Source organism: Miscanthus floridulus, chromosome 3, assembly GCF_019320115.1.
Source record: "Miscanthus floridulus cultivar M001 chromosome 3, ASM1932011v1, whole genome shotgun sequence".
In the NCBI taxonomy this organism is placed as follows: Eukaryota; Viridiplantae; Streptophyta; class Magnoliopsida; order Poales; family Poaceae; genus Miscanthus; species Miscanthus floridulus.
This window is the reverse complement of record NC_089582.1, coordinates 49482490-49498219: the sequence shown is the minus strand read 5'-3', so window position 1 is coordinate 49498219 and position 15730 is coordinate 49482490.

Genomic DNA, 15730 nt, shown 5'->3' with positions numbered 1-15730 from the left:
TTTATTTCTTATTTATGTGCATACCAGAATCAAGGAAAATTTCTTTTTTTTAAATAATGACCATTTACCTTAGGATGGTACCTTTGTCATTGGAGTGTAATGACATCATGTGACTAAGGGTAGATGATTCATGATGGTCCATCCCTTTTACTTGAAGTTTTCCTTGTTCAGCTGGCCTCGCAGTTTAAACTTTTCATGAGCTTCTTGTTTCCTAGACTACACCCTTTCTTTCTCATCCTTTTGTCATGTCATCTTTTTGCTCTTCAATCTTGATATCTTGGTCCTTGTTGCTGACACATGAGCTAGTCCTTTTGAAGATAATGAAAGCTGGCATATTCTATCTAATATGAGGTTGGTTGCATCCTGCTTCTCATCAGCATCTTAGCTTGAGTCTAAGGAAGACTCCATGCTATGTTGTCTTTGATGTTGCTCATAGCCTATCGATTTATTCGTCCACTTCCTCAGCGTGATTCATCTCTGATATGAATTCATCTAGTGACTTACCCAAATTGAATTGAGAGTTTCCTATAGGGGTTAGTCCAATAAAATATCCAGTGTCTACACAGACAATTTTTAGTTCAATAACCAAACTAGACTCCATGTCTAATTTGACTAAGGGAGGCTATTTAACCAAAGCTACACACTTAATTTAAATGCTTATGGAAGTATGTGTAGTACTTCCAAACCAAAACTTACTACGATAGGCAAAGGTAGCATGAAAGCATTATAGAGATTTATTCAATTGGAGATGAAAGAGCATGATTATTATTGAGCATGACTTAGAAGTAGAGACAACCAGGATGAATTAGCAACATGGCAGAGGATTTTTTAGAGAAGTCCATCCCCAGCTTGAATTTTGTAGCAAAATCAAGTTTGGATGATAGAACTCTCATGTATGAATGAGATTCAATGTTGCATGATAATTGGTTGGGCATACCTTGCGTCGTCATCCTTCATTCTTTTTGCTTCATACCTAGAATGGTTAGTGACAAAAATACTCAAAGGAATATTTTTACAATTATATTTCTATGCCCATTTCACAAAGGCATCACAGCAAAAGGTGAAAGCTCGTGTTATCTCCCAAAAGTGCTTGTTTTGGGACAAAAGCTCATCCTTGGGAAACCTTCGAATTTTGTTTCTAATTGGTGAAGTGGTTTCCCCTCTAACACCAACCTTTGTGTGCCTATCTCAAGATTCATGCGAATGAGATTTGCAATATTTATGATAAACATATGCATCTACAACCTCCTTTTCAAAGTCTTTGTGAATAGGAAGTATGAGGGGGTTGAAGATCTCGTGTGTGGCAATGTTGGAGAGACCAATTGATTTAGGAGATTTCTCATGTGAGCATGGAATTGATGAGGTGTTCATGAAATAACTTCCATGCTCGTCTATGTCATCTTCCTTTTCAAGCTCTAGGGTTGATTCTTCATGAATGTCCATAGGTGAAAACATTGTCTCCTTCATTCCATGCCTATAACATTCATTGGACATTTTATTATCCAAGATTTCCCTTGGATTGGTGACTCTCGGGTTGATCTTGTCCAAGGCCTCATCCATCCATTCAATGGCAACATCACATAAGTTCTTAATATCCTCCAGCCATTGCTGTTGCTCTTCTTGGTCTTTCTTGTGGCCTTCATGACTCCTATGCTTTGGATGTCTTGGTGGATTTCTAGGATCATCATGAGTTTTAGGAGAAAGAGCATAAGAGGAATCATCGGGGTCAAGGATGGGTTTGAATGAGACATCTAATGTGGGCATAGAAGGGGGAAGATAGGAATTGCTTCTAAATGACTTGGCTCTCCTTCTATGGGTTCACTAGACATGTCATCCTTGAATTCTTCCCAATGTCCTACATGGGAATAAGGACACTTTCTAAGAGATCCCTTCTTAAGAGGATTTGAGTTATATTCACATGAATGTCTCTTATGTAGCTAAAAGTTTAAGCTTTTCCCAAAATTAGCATGTAACACCCTAAAATTGGAATTCTTTTTAAATAGTAAATTTGATTTAAATATGCAGTTATATGTGCATTTCAAATTTAGGAAATAATATTTCTTTTATAAAATTAATAGAAAATGCAAGAATAGAAACATGATGATGCATTCATGCTATTGCATATTTATTTCTGTGACGGGTGTTTTGTTCAAATGCTAAAAGATTCTAAAAACCTTTTGAAAATGAGTTTGAAAATTTTATTTATAAAAATAAAAAGGAAATTTCCTTCCATTCCCTCCCTTCCTCACATTCGGCCCGCTGGCCCCTCTCCTTTTTCTTCCCGCGGCCCAGCACCAGCCCCAGCCCAGCTCGCCTCCCCCTTTTTCCCGCTCGGCCCAGCTACGCGCCAGCCCAGCCGTGCGCTCCGCGCCGGCCCAGCAACTGCCGCGCCCAGCCCAGCAGCCGCACGCCTCGGCGTCGCCCGCACCAGGCAACTGCCGCGCCCAGCCGCTGACGCCCGGGCCCCACCTGTCGGAGCCGCCCCCTTCCTCCCGCGCGTCCCGCAACCGCAGCGGCGGTCATGCAGCAACCACCCGCGCTCCACTCGCGCATCTTGGGCGCGCCCCCCCGCTCCCCGGCCGCTACAAAAAGGCAGCCGAGCCCCCCCTCGCACACTCCCTGCTGCCCCCGCTCCATTTTCGCCTCATTCCCGGCCGCAACTGCCGCACGGAGGAGTTCCGAGGGTTGCCGTTCGCCGTCCGCGTCGCCGTTGTCCCCGAGCCGTCCCCGCCTCCATCCTTCCCCGCTGTGAGCTTCACCGTGGTCCCCTCTCTCTCCCCATGCGTTTCATTTTGTGTTTTGTGGTTTGTAGCGCCCAATCCGCGAGCGCCGTGAGCTCCATGCCGCCGGCCATGGCGCCCGCGCCCCGGCTTTCCCCTCCGGCCGTCTTCTCGGCATGGCCGCGAATCCCGTTTGGAAAGCGTAAACTTCACTGTTTAAATCAAAAGTACGCTTTTAGTATTTACAGAAATGCCATTCGAACTGTTTCGCTTATAAAATTGTCGTTTTAACTCCGAATTGATCCATTCAAATCGCGTTAGCTTCGTAATTTCATAAGCTACATGTTGGATCTACTGTTAGTCAAGTTTGGAACTTTTTAATTTCATGATTAGAATTAATTAAATATAGGGCTATAGGAAAACCCGTTTTAATCATAACTTTCGCATTTTAGCTCCGTTTTTCGTGAACTTCGCGTTGACGTGATCGTAGCAAAACATAGATAAGTTTTACAAACATTTTATCTTGATTTCAATACTATTGGTGTACTGTTCTAATGATAGGAATGTTTGCTTTGCATGAATGCTTTTGGAATGTTGTATGTTGCCGTGTTGGTCGCGTTCAGACGGTGAGGAAAACGTTGGAGACCGAGAACTCTTCGACGACCAGCAGGACCAGCACGAGTTTGTGAACTAAGGCAAGTATAACATGGGCCTTCCTTGATGTCCTATTTCACTTTAATCAATTACTCATTTGCATGTGTCTAATTTTGATACCCGTAAGGACATCCTAGTGATTGTTATCCTGTTCCTTGTCTCCTATGGGTTAAATGCATATGGGTAGATGGCTAGTGCTCTAACTGAACATGATATACATGTTGATGAATGATACTATGGAACAAAGTGAGTAACATGAATTATAACAACTGTTCCATAGGGCGAAAGAGCAAATGACCTTTGTTCATGTTGCTCCCGGCCCTCCATAAGGACTTATCTGTCGGCAAAAGCTGGGACTGACAGTGCAACCGGGAGAGTCATATGGCTCTGACTTTAGCTTAGTAATAGGATCTTTCCTAACTAGTTAGAGGTTACCTTTTTGGCGCAAATGGGGCTTGCCACTTTGGGTATAGGGCTGCCTCTGTTCCTATGAGTATAGCCGCGATGGATTTGTGCCATAGGAAAGGGGGGTCCCTACATCTGCCTGCCAAGGAAACCTAGCGGCCCTAACTTGTTAGGGAAACCTATGAAATGGCTTCATAGTGTACCCTGCCCGCTCACCTTGGTAGTGACATGGGAGTAATTAACCCGGGCACATGGGGATCACGACTCGCGGTGAATGTGCACCACCTCTGTAGAGGGTAACAAACTGTTATAACAGCCGTGCTCACGGTTATGAGCGGCCCAGAAAACTCACAGAATAACCGGTTAATTGTTGATGAACATTTAAAGTTGTTCAATGATGATATATGGTACACTTGACCCCGATATTGGTTCTTATGGGTTTAAATGGGAGCTTAAGCATAACTTGATAATACTTGAGAATAAAAGTTTGACCTATTAAAAATGCTAACTGCAGTAAACCAGAGTCTATCCTTTTTGAGCTTCATAACCCCATGTTAGCTTGCTAAGTACGGAATGTACTTACACTTGTTTATTTTCTTTACTTGGATAAAAATCCCGAATGGGTAACAGATGACAACGGGTATGAGGATTTCCTGGAGGATTATTAGGCTTGTGGTCAACCAGTTGACCTTCCCTGTGATGACGGCCACGAGAGTTCATTCTATTTTTATTATTCCGCTGTGATGTATGAGACTAAGTTCTATTATAACTCTGATGTATGAGACACTGTGATGATACTATTGTAATTTGTCAGCTTGTGTGTGTGATTGATTCCTGGGCACACACGAGTTTAGTGCATTCAATTTTATCCTTAAAATTGGGTGTGACATAGCATTAAAAAGACCATCCTCACAAGAAATTTTAAAAGGTTGAATTTCTTCTTCCCTTGGAGGATTTTGGGATATTGATGGTTCAAGATTGACAGCTAAATCTTGGGATTGGAGTGCTTGTGATTTGGCTATCAAAACTTCTTCTTCCTCATCGGGAGATGATTCCTTCTCTTCCTCGGGGAGTTCATTATTAAAGCTAGTACAGGGAATCTTTCCACTAATTCTATCAAGCATAAACTTTGCTTCACTAGAAGACAAATGAAGGAAAGCTCCTCTCGAGGCTTGATCAAGGGATTACATGGAATTCTTGCTAAGACCCATATAAAAATGTTGAAGAAGTACCAGGTCTTGAATGGCAAGGTTCATGCCAGTGATGATGAGGTCATTAAAATGATCCCATGATGTGGCAAGAGATTCTTCTTCTAGTTGTCTAAAAGATAGAACCTCTTTTCGAAGGCTGACTACTTTAGAGATGGGAAAGAAACGTAAACAAAATTTAGAGCATAACATTTCCTAATCTCCTTGCATACTTCCTACAGTTCGACTATACCATTGCTTAGCTCTTCCCATCAAAGAGAACTAAAACAACGTCCATCTTAAGGTTTCGTCCGACATGAAAGCGATATGCATGCATGCATAGGTTTGTCCAAATTCTTGTAGGTGTGAGTATGGGTTTTCATCGCCTTCTTCCGAGAAGGGTTGTTCTTGAATTAATTTTATAAAACACGGGCACAGCTCATAGCCAGGTGCTAGGATAGGCTCTGAAGATTTTGGTGGTTATAGGTGTGTGCTCATAGGTTTAGCATATTGATAGATAGGAGTGGAATTTATAGTGAAAAGGAAAAGAATAAAAGGAAAAAAGATAAATGATAAAAGATATAAGGTTAAGCTAGGTTCGTAGTTAATTCAGCAACCGTTTTGCCAGCAACGGCGCCAAAAAGCTTGTTGGTATTTATTAACACACATAGAAAATCGGCAAGCGCATGGATACCACTGTAGCTTTCACCCAGAAGTATTCCAAGTATCGTATCCATAGGGAAACGTGTGAGACTAACTATGGTCTAACTTAACTAAGGGTAGCAACAAGGTTAGGATAAATAGAAGCATAGAGAGGATAACTAAGGTTCTCTAGTTCTGACTTCAATAAGCTATGTCTTCTACTATTCAACTAGGGACAATACTAAGGGAAAGGCACCAGCAGAGGATGCTTTCCTTCGTAACCGGGTCCTACTTGGCCTACAAACGGGAGGTGGATTACAAAGGATTCAACGAGGTTATAAGAGTCACCCTCATGAGGTACCACCGATCCAAAATTGTAGGGTGCATCCACAATTAACCTAAGTCTAAGCACCATGCTTACACTTTTGATTAATACTTTACTCTGCCTAGGAAGAGAATAAAGCACTCAAAAGTGTCATGATCCTGATGAACAATATAAACAAGATGCTTACTTGAATCAGAAGTTGATTACCAAAGAAGTCTCAGAACCAAGCTCAAATAGAACTTGGATCTGCCAAGGTACAAGCCGTAGAGAGAGCACTGATAGGCCGGCACCTCCTCCAAACTCTTCCCTCACTCTCTATCTCACTATTATTTATAAGACTAGATCCTAAGGAGGACAAATCTTCTCTTGATTACTAACTCGATCCTTAAGATATGAATAGGGTTTCAGGGATGGCTCTCAAGAGAGGGGTATAGGGCCATATATATAGGGAGTAGCATCAATTCTGGACCCTCGAATCAAACTGACTTGAAAGAACAGCGTAGATGCCCATAAGCCAGCTGGCCAAGTGGTGGGGCCAGCCAGCCCCACCTGGTAGCCACCTGCCCACCGCTTCGGTGGTTTGCCTCCTAGAGTCTTCTAGAACCTCCTGTTTTGTTTTTGTCATGGATAATTATGATTAATTTTGATGTTTGGGTCCACCTTGACAATTTTCTGGATAAACCCTCCTACAAACATAGATTCACCAAAACTCATGGAATTCAATAGTTTAAACCCCTATACATATGTTTGGTGATGGAATTAAGTATATAGCAGGTTATGTTGATGGTTTATAATTGATGTTAATGACCGTCAACAAATACCCACATCAGCATGAGTATTGGAGTGATTTTGTGAGTGGGAAGGGATTGGAAGAGGCAAAGGAACAGAGTGAGGCAAATACAATCAACTCCCACAAAAATATGAGGCCGCATCACACCGGCTTGCGTGGCTACGTGAGGAAAAACCAAGATTGGGATTGGGACGAGGAGCAGCTGACCCAAAGCGGTGTTATGGTCTGTACATCTGATTGGGTCCTCGCTCTGTAAGGTTCCTTCTTGCAAGGGGGGTTACCTTCAACCTAGATGGCTCCCTAAGTTATCAGGATGCTATAACTGAGGAATTCACACAAAGGATGAAGGCAGTCAACAAGGTTTGGCCCCTCTGCCCCTTTAGAAAATTTGGACGACCTCACGACATACTTAGAGTGTTTAGCAAAGCTTTTCTTAACTATGTTTCACCTTTTTCTTATGTTCTAGACTGAAGTGTCATCTACACTAGAGCTGACCGATTTGGAGATATCTGGGTTCAAAGAAGATCTTCCCCGGTTTCATTATAGACCAAGTGTGAGCACCAAGGGAGTCCATCACCTTCTCTAATCAAGGTACTAGTGTTTTGAAAACTATATATTTGCTATTGTTGGATTTTGACGTTATGTCGAGGTAGATTGAAAACTATGTTTTTCGCTGTTGTTTTATTTGTATGGATATTTGTGTCTTGGTGGTGATGTCTATTTGGATACAATACATTATCTATCTATATATATGTTGCTAGCGATGCATAAGCCATGGAATGTCTGTATTATTATTGGTGTTATAATGTATTGTGAACAATAATGATGCACAGTGGTAACACCAGCGGTAATGGACAAAACATTACTGCTGGAACAAACACAATGGTGGCAGTGAAGCTACCCCTCATTACCGCAAGAGGGAGGCCCAACCGCGTGCGTTGGCACCTAAATCACCACCGGATGGTACGCTGGTCCGGCGTTGATTCTCTCCTCATCATAGCCGGATGGTACGCTAGACTAGCGCCGATAGGTCTATAGTCACTGCCGGTTGGTACGCTGGCCCGGTGATGATAGGTGCACCATCATTGCCGGATGGTACATTGGGCCAGCGTCGATGAAGGCATCATTATTGCCGGATGGTACGCTGGACCACCGTTGTTGGACGCATCATCACCGCCAGATGGTACGCTAAGCCGGTGTCATTGGACGCATCATCACCACATGTCGAAATGCCGGGCCGACATCGATGGACGCAAGATTATTGCTAGATGGTACACTAGGATGGCATCGAAGGGCTCAACGTCACCGCCGGACTATATGCTGGGCCGGCATCGATGGACGCATCATCACCGCTGGATGGTATGCCGGGCCGGCATCAAAGGACACATCATCACTATCGGATGATATGATGATCTAGCGGTGGTAATGTTCCATCACTGCCATATGATACGCCGGACCGATGGTGGTAAAATACCATCACCGCCGGCCCTCCATCGGCGGAGATAATGGTCGTTGATCGCCACCGACTTACACCAACGGAGGCCAAAATCGTCGGTAATGGGGGTTATGGAGCCAGTAGTGATTAGCTTTCTATAGTAGTGACTATTAGTTTGTGTGACCATTGACAATGGTTTAGGGCCAGCAGGAAAACTAGCCAAGCCGCATCTAAGGCCATGTAAGTCGGCTTCGCTGTTGGTCGTCTGAAAACCTGGAACCTCGCTAAGCTGGGCTAAGCCTGATAGATTCTGAGCTGATGGCTTCTAGTCTTGGCCTAGGATGCTTGTTCGCCCTAAGCCAACAGTTTGGGATGCCCACTAGGGCTGAGGCTCAGTAGGGGCTCCCCTTCGGTCGGTAATCCCCGCATCCTGACCGATTCCCCGAGCTCTGAGTGATGGTAGCTCTCACCTCCTCAGGCTTGCCTCTCTAATATCGAGGACTTCCTCAGGGAATGGCCATCTACAGGCTGCTGAGCCACCCCTTTCCTTTTAGTGGGCATGCGAGCACACTCAATAGGTGTATCCCTTGGCTGATTCAGAGAGTCATCTAGGGCGTTAGTTGGACTATCACATCCTTAACCTAGGGACTTAACATAGCCCTAAATTAGACTCTCATTAGGAGCCCCCGATGTAATGAACGACCACCGCGAGGGTTTTTAACGGTGACAATGTCATACTTTCACATACTCAAAACACTATCAACATCCTTGGAATAAAAATAAGATAAGCATATCATAAGCATATTTGTATCAAATAACAAATTCCACATGTCCATGAAGTACTTGCAGCAATACTATAGGAAATGGAGAAATGTGAGTAGGTGGGACCACCATAGAAGGGTTGGTCGACCACCCTATGGGCCCACCAGCCATCCCAAGCTTCCATCATCCATGTGAAAGGCTCCAAAGTGATTCTCCACCCTTGGATGAAAGTTGTGTTTCTTCTCAAGGGTGGAATATCAACTCACATGGATTGGATGGCCCACAAGTGACTAAACCGATGTGCCAACGTGTCAACCTCAGTACATACCCACTCTACATCAAGCTAGGACCCACCACACCATAGTGGGAGGGCCCACATGATAGAGAGGGGGTCGGCCAACCCCCTTCTTTGTCAGCCAACCACCTTGGTGCACCCATTGACTTCCTGCATGCCGCCATGCAAATAAGCACAACTTTGGTGCATCTCAACCATTGATTCAATGATGGTTTGATCAAGTGGCTATGGTGTGAAGCACATGGATCCATGGGTCCACCTCTATCCATCTATAAATAAGGGCTCACACCCCCTCTCCATTCATGCCTCCAAGCTCCAAGTGAAGAGTAGCATAGCTCCACTCTATCTTAGTAGTGTAGGATAGTTTAGTGTGGGAGTTAGAGTTGAGTATTGAGCTTGCTCGGTTTCTAGATTTGTCTTCTGGAGTGGCTGGTATAGCTCTTGTACCTTTCATTTTTCGTAAGACATTACTCTATTCAATATATTTATATTCTTTCTCTACTTTACTTAGTTGTTACTTAGTGCAACTTGATACTTGTTATATTGTTGTTGTGGTATATCTTAGCGTCTAGTTGTTGCATATTAGATTGATGATCTAGGACCCACACTTGTATAAGATCATTGCCTTTCATTAGGTGCTCTAATTGATCTTTGCATTCACAATTAGAGTAGTGAGAAAAGATGTAAGCATGGTGCTTATACTCTACCATGCCTTTCGTTACTACTTATTGCACATATAGATTGTGGATGCTAGTAGGTGGTGACAGCCTTGTCTAGTCTTTGTATTCCACCACGTTTCGAGACAAGTTATTAAAAGGTAAGGTTAGCGTCGACTGTATAGCCACTTTTGGTAGGAACTATTGTTCCTACTGTCTTGCCTAGCGCCTAGTATACCCATTGTGTGGATTCAATTTGTGAGTTGTAATTGTGTGATTAAGGTAGAACCATAGAAGTAGAGTTTGAATCATAGGAACCTTACACTATTACATTGTCCTCCCACCTAGCTATACCTTACTACTTATCCTTGAGTTATATTTATCTTGGCTTGTTGCATCAACCCTTCCTATCATATTTCAATTACACCCTTACACTAGTTGATACTAAGTTGTGGTAAACATAAAGATCTCTCATTTATTATCGTTCCTAGTTAACACTTTCCCTTGGGATTAAATAAATAATGATACCTTGGAATACTCCTTGGTGAAGTGCTACAACAATATTTTGTTTGAATTCCAGTCCTGCTATGTGCTTTGTTTGCTTTCCTATTAGATGAATAAAGTTTTGGTTCACTAGTATATGGGTACTAGTAGAACCCTATTGCTTTCACTCTTTGTATCTTTTAGTAAACACAGATACAAAAGGAACAGGTGTGGGGGTTGGACAACCCAACCCTAGCTAATGCAACTTCTCCTCTGATGGAAAACACCGAGATTGCACACACAGGCACTTCACACATCAACATCAACCTTCTGGATAAAAATCAATGCAAGAGGATATCAAGGGGTTCAGCTGAACCCATGTGGGGTCAGGTGACCTAGCCCTGAGCTCTATGGACTTCATCTCAATATGAGACACTAGTTTGTATATTGGTACCCCTCTCATATATTTATTTCCTAGCAAATGAATGCCTAAGAGCCAATTATTCCATGTTGTTAAAACTTGATGAACTCTAAAACATGATCCCAAAAATTTGATCATGACTTATCTTATGAGATTGGCTTGCATAATCTTTATTCCTTGTCTTTCACTTGATGCTGGTGGGAACATTACTAATTAGGATGACATTACCTAAGTTGTTATGAAGTGTGATATAGTGATGACAAGAAAAGTCTTTCTTTCAAATCAAGTGTGTTGGAGACCTTTTGTTTTGAGCAAAATCTAAAACCATGGCTTCATAACTCCTCTATGGTATCGCTGTCCTACCAGAGCCATATGCAATATCTTTACAAACCCATAGGTTCTTGCTGCATAGATTTTTTTTTAGTTTTGTCCAATCACATGACCTGAGTGGGGGATGCATAGTGCTTACATGATCAAGATCACGTACATCCACTCCACACAAATATCCTATACTCTTACACTGAGAGTGAGCAAAAACATGTCTTTCCATATATATGTTATACTCTTATACCGAGAGTAAGCAAAAACATGCCTTTCCACCTCTCGACAAAATAAAGACTCGATCACACATGAGTGAACTTGTAGCCTGATCTTCTCAAAGGATCCAACTTGATAACTATCATTGCATGACCTAGTGAAGCGGCAGCGCGAGTCTACACACGTGATGAACTACCGAGACAATCACCGTTCCATGTACCGACGAAGAAACCCACGCAATCACACTTTGTAGACGTGACAGCACGGACTGGGTGAACCATAGTTCGGTGTTCTACAACTCCCTCAGGAATTGAAAGAACAAGTTTGCAAGTCTCTCAAGATTCATGTGGAAAGAAGAACTCAAAGAGTTTGTATTTCTTAGTTGGCAGCCAAAAAGTCCCTCCTGTAATCTATTACATGGATATATATAACACTAGTAGAGTTTTCAGTTCAGATTAAAACATAAATGAGAACATGCAGTTGGAAGTTGCATCACTCCTCGTATTGATAGCCTGGCCTAATGAAGCTCTTTGGATGGTTGGTATTCATTTGCATGCTTCTACCTATGTGTGAAACAGCCTTGCTAACTCTCGAATTAATTGTTTTGCACATCCACAGCTGATCTGCTTGGTAGCTAAATGGTCCTTCCTCTCTATGCACGCCCAAGCTCCTTATTCCATAGATTTGGAAGGCAAAAACCATCATCATCCCATGCACGTTCACGCACTCCATCATTCCTAAGAACATTAAAACAAGTACTCAAAAGCATAGGATGATCCAAAATAATCTGATTAGTTAAGACAAGGTTAGCGTTCACTTGAGAATGCATTTTCTTCTCCAGTTGTTTGGCTCTGCTCCTTGTAGTTGGACCCACTATATCAGATGCACTTTTGTTAGGAGGTGGAGAAGAGTGGATGCTAGGGATGTCCTCATTAGCCTCCCTCTCTTGACAAGGAGTCGTCCTCAACTCACCAACAAATGGAAGCATATCTTTGACATTGAATGTTGTACTCACATTAATTGGAATATTCAGGGGGAAGCCCACTTTTGTAAGCATTATCATTTATGTTTTCTAGGGAATGGATCATCACCCCAAGGAGATAACTTTCTCTTGCGTTGTTGAGGAAATCGATCCTTGCGTAGATGTAACCACACTAGGTCACTGGGCTAGAATATAACTTTCTTCTTACCCTTGTTTGCTTGCATTGCATACTATGCAGATTTCTTCTCCATATATTCTCCATGTGTTATCATGTAGCTACTTAATAAATTCTAATATCTTTGCAGCATCTATGTTAACTTGTTCCTATAATGGTAAATATGTGGTTTAAAACCATAAACAATTTTAAAGGGACAAAAATTTGTTGTTTGATGTACTGCCCTGTAATAAGCAAATTCGACATGTGGAAGGCATTCTTCCCACATCTTCATATTCTTTTTTCAGCAGAACCCTCATCATTTTAGATAGTGTACGGTTGACAACCTTAGTTTGTCTATCAGTTTGTGGGTGACAAGTGGTAGAAAATAACAACTTGGTGCCACGTTTTCCCCATAATGTCTTCCAAAAATAGGACAAAAGTTTCGTATCTTGATCTAAAACAATAGTCTTTGGCACTCCATGTAAACGAACTATCTCCCTGAAAAATAATTCAGCAACATGTGAAGCATCATCACTCTTATGACATGGAATAAAATGTGCCATCTTTGAGAAGCGATCACAACAACAAAAATGGAATCCCTCACCCTAGGAGAGACCAAGGTAACCTAAATTCACAATCAAGGCTAGATAATAGGAGCAAAGAGGAGACTGCTTAATGGGAACGGGGATCCCGATCTTCCGTCAGGTAGAGGTAACTGTCGTTGTGGTGGAGAATGACACACCGATCCGGCTTCAGATCAAAAGATCAAACCCTGCAATCTTGGCACCACAGCTCCTCTGGTTATCAACCAAGTCACGGACCAGGTTGACCTTGCCAACAAGGCTAATCCCTACCTGCACAACGAAGAACACAAGCAAGAACAAGAAAGAACACAACCAAATTGTAGATGAATGATTAATCTCATGAAGTTGGGGCCTCACAAACCGATGAACGGTGAAACTGTTCTTGACAGATTAATCTAAGCAAAACCCAAACCCTAATAGAGGGGCGGCGGCTGTTTATGAAGACTCTAGGGTTGTGCAAGACCCCTGGACGCACCACTAATGGGCCCAAACACGATACATGGTCCAACGGACCAAAAGACGGTGTCGCAGCACCTTGGTAGATTTTGGATGCTAAATTATGACCATGATTCCTGTTGATTCCGAATAGATTTTGACGTGAAACCACTTGGATTGGCTTCCTTATCAAATTAGCTTTCCATCCATATGTGGATCATCGAAAATGGACATCGGATGCGTCCTGGGTGACTAGTTTAAGGCAGACTAGTCCTGGAGGCCGAGGCAGAGTCGAAATCATGTTGGACCGGGCCTCCGGTTCCTATTGGACATCCTTGCTGGTCATCTTCGCCTCCACCATGTCCTCTAAGTCCTTCATGACCCTCTCCAATGTTCCTTAGCAAGATAACATCATTAGGTAGTTGTCTATTCTCAAAAGTATAAAAAGGATCGCTTAAGAACAAGCTCACCTCTAAATTGAGTTGACGCATTCGAGCCCGGGTCATTAGACCTTGCATGATGGTTGGAGGATCAGCCAGTACATCTGAAGGAGTGATGTCCTCATCATCCTCCCCCTCTTGAAATGGAGTCATCCTCGACTCAAACTCATCATGTTCTCCCAAATAAGGTTTCAAATCTGCAATGTTAAAGGTGGGACTAACCCCGAACTCGGGTGGCAACTCAAGTTTGTAGGCATTATCATTTATTTTCTCAATTATCTTATAAGGACCAGCTGCTCTTGGCATTAATTTAGACTTACGCAGCTTAGGAAATCCATCTTTTCTCAAATGTAACCAAACCAAATCACCCGATTCAAGTTTAATCTCTTTTCTACCTTTACTACCAGCAATTCTATACTTTTCATTCATTCTTTCAATATTTGCTTTAGTTGTTTCGTGCAACTTGCGAATAAAATCAGCACGCTCTCTAGCATCACTATGTATTCTCTCAGTGATAGGTAAAGGCAAAAGATCAATAGGAGCACGGGGGTTAAAACCATACACTATCTGAAAAGGACTTACCTTGGTGGTGGAATGTTCCGCCCTGTTATATGTAAACTCCACATGCGGCAAACACTCTTCCCACATCTTCAAATTGCGCTTCAAAATTGCTCTCAATATGGTGGACAATGTTCGATTCACAACCTCAGTTTGCCCATCAGTTTGGGGATGACATGTTGTAGAAAATAGTAGCTTGGTCCCCAATTTATTCCACAATGTGTGCCAAAAATGACTCAAGAATTTTGCGTCGTGATCTGAAACAATAGTAGAAGGCATACCACGCAAGCGAATGATTTCTTGAAAGAAAAGGTCAGCAATATGAACAGCATCGTCGCTCTTATGACAAGGAATAAAATATGCCATCTTAGAAAAACGATCAACCACCACAAAAATGCTATCCCTCCCCCTCTTAGTCCTTGGCAAACCCAACACAAAATCCATAGATATATCAGCCCAAGGAGTAGAAGGAACAGGAAGAGGCATATACAAACCATGTGGGTTCAACCGCGACATAGCTTTTTGACATGTGGCATACCGAGCCACGTACCGCTCTACATCTCGCCTCTTCCTTGGCCAAAAGAAGTGTGTGGACAGCACCTCCTCCGTCTTCTTGGCACCAAAATATCCCATCAATCCGCCTCCATGTGCCTCCTACAACAACAAAAGACGAACGGAACCAACTGGAATGCATAGGCGGTTAGCTCTAAACAAAAACCCATCATTGATCATAAACTTATTCCATGCACGTCCCTCTCTATAATTAAGCAACACATCCTTAAAATCAGGATCAAGTGCATATTGTTCTTTTATTGATTGAAGACCAAAAATCCAACAATCAAGCTGGGACAGTAATGTATATCTTCTAGACAAAGCATCAGCAATCACATTATCCTTCCCTTTCTTGTGTTTGATAATATAAGGAAAAGATTCAATAAATTGAACCCATTTAGCATGCCTACGATTCAGATTATTTTGAGAGCGAAGATACTTAAGCGATTCATGATCAGAATGAATAACAAATTCTTTAGGCCACAAATAATGACGCCACATCTCTAAAGAACGAACAAGTGCATACAATTCCTTATCATACGTGGAATAATTAAGAACAGAGCCATGCACTTTTTCACTAAAGTAAGCAATGGGTTTACCATCTTGCATCAAAACACCTCCAATGCCAACTCCACTAGCATCACATTCTAGCTCAAAAGTCTTACCAAAGTTTGGAAGTTGCAACAATGGTGCATGTGTAAGCTTGTCCT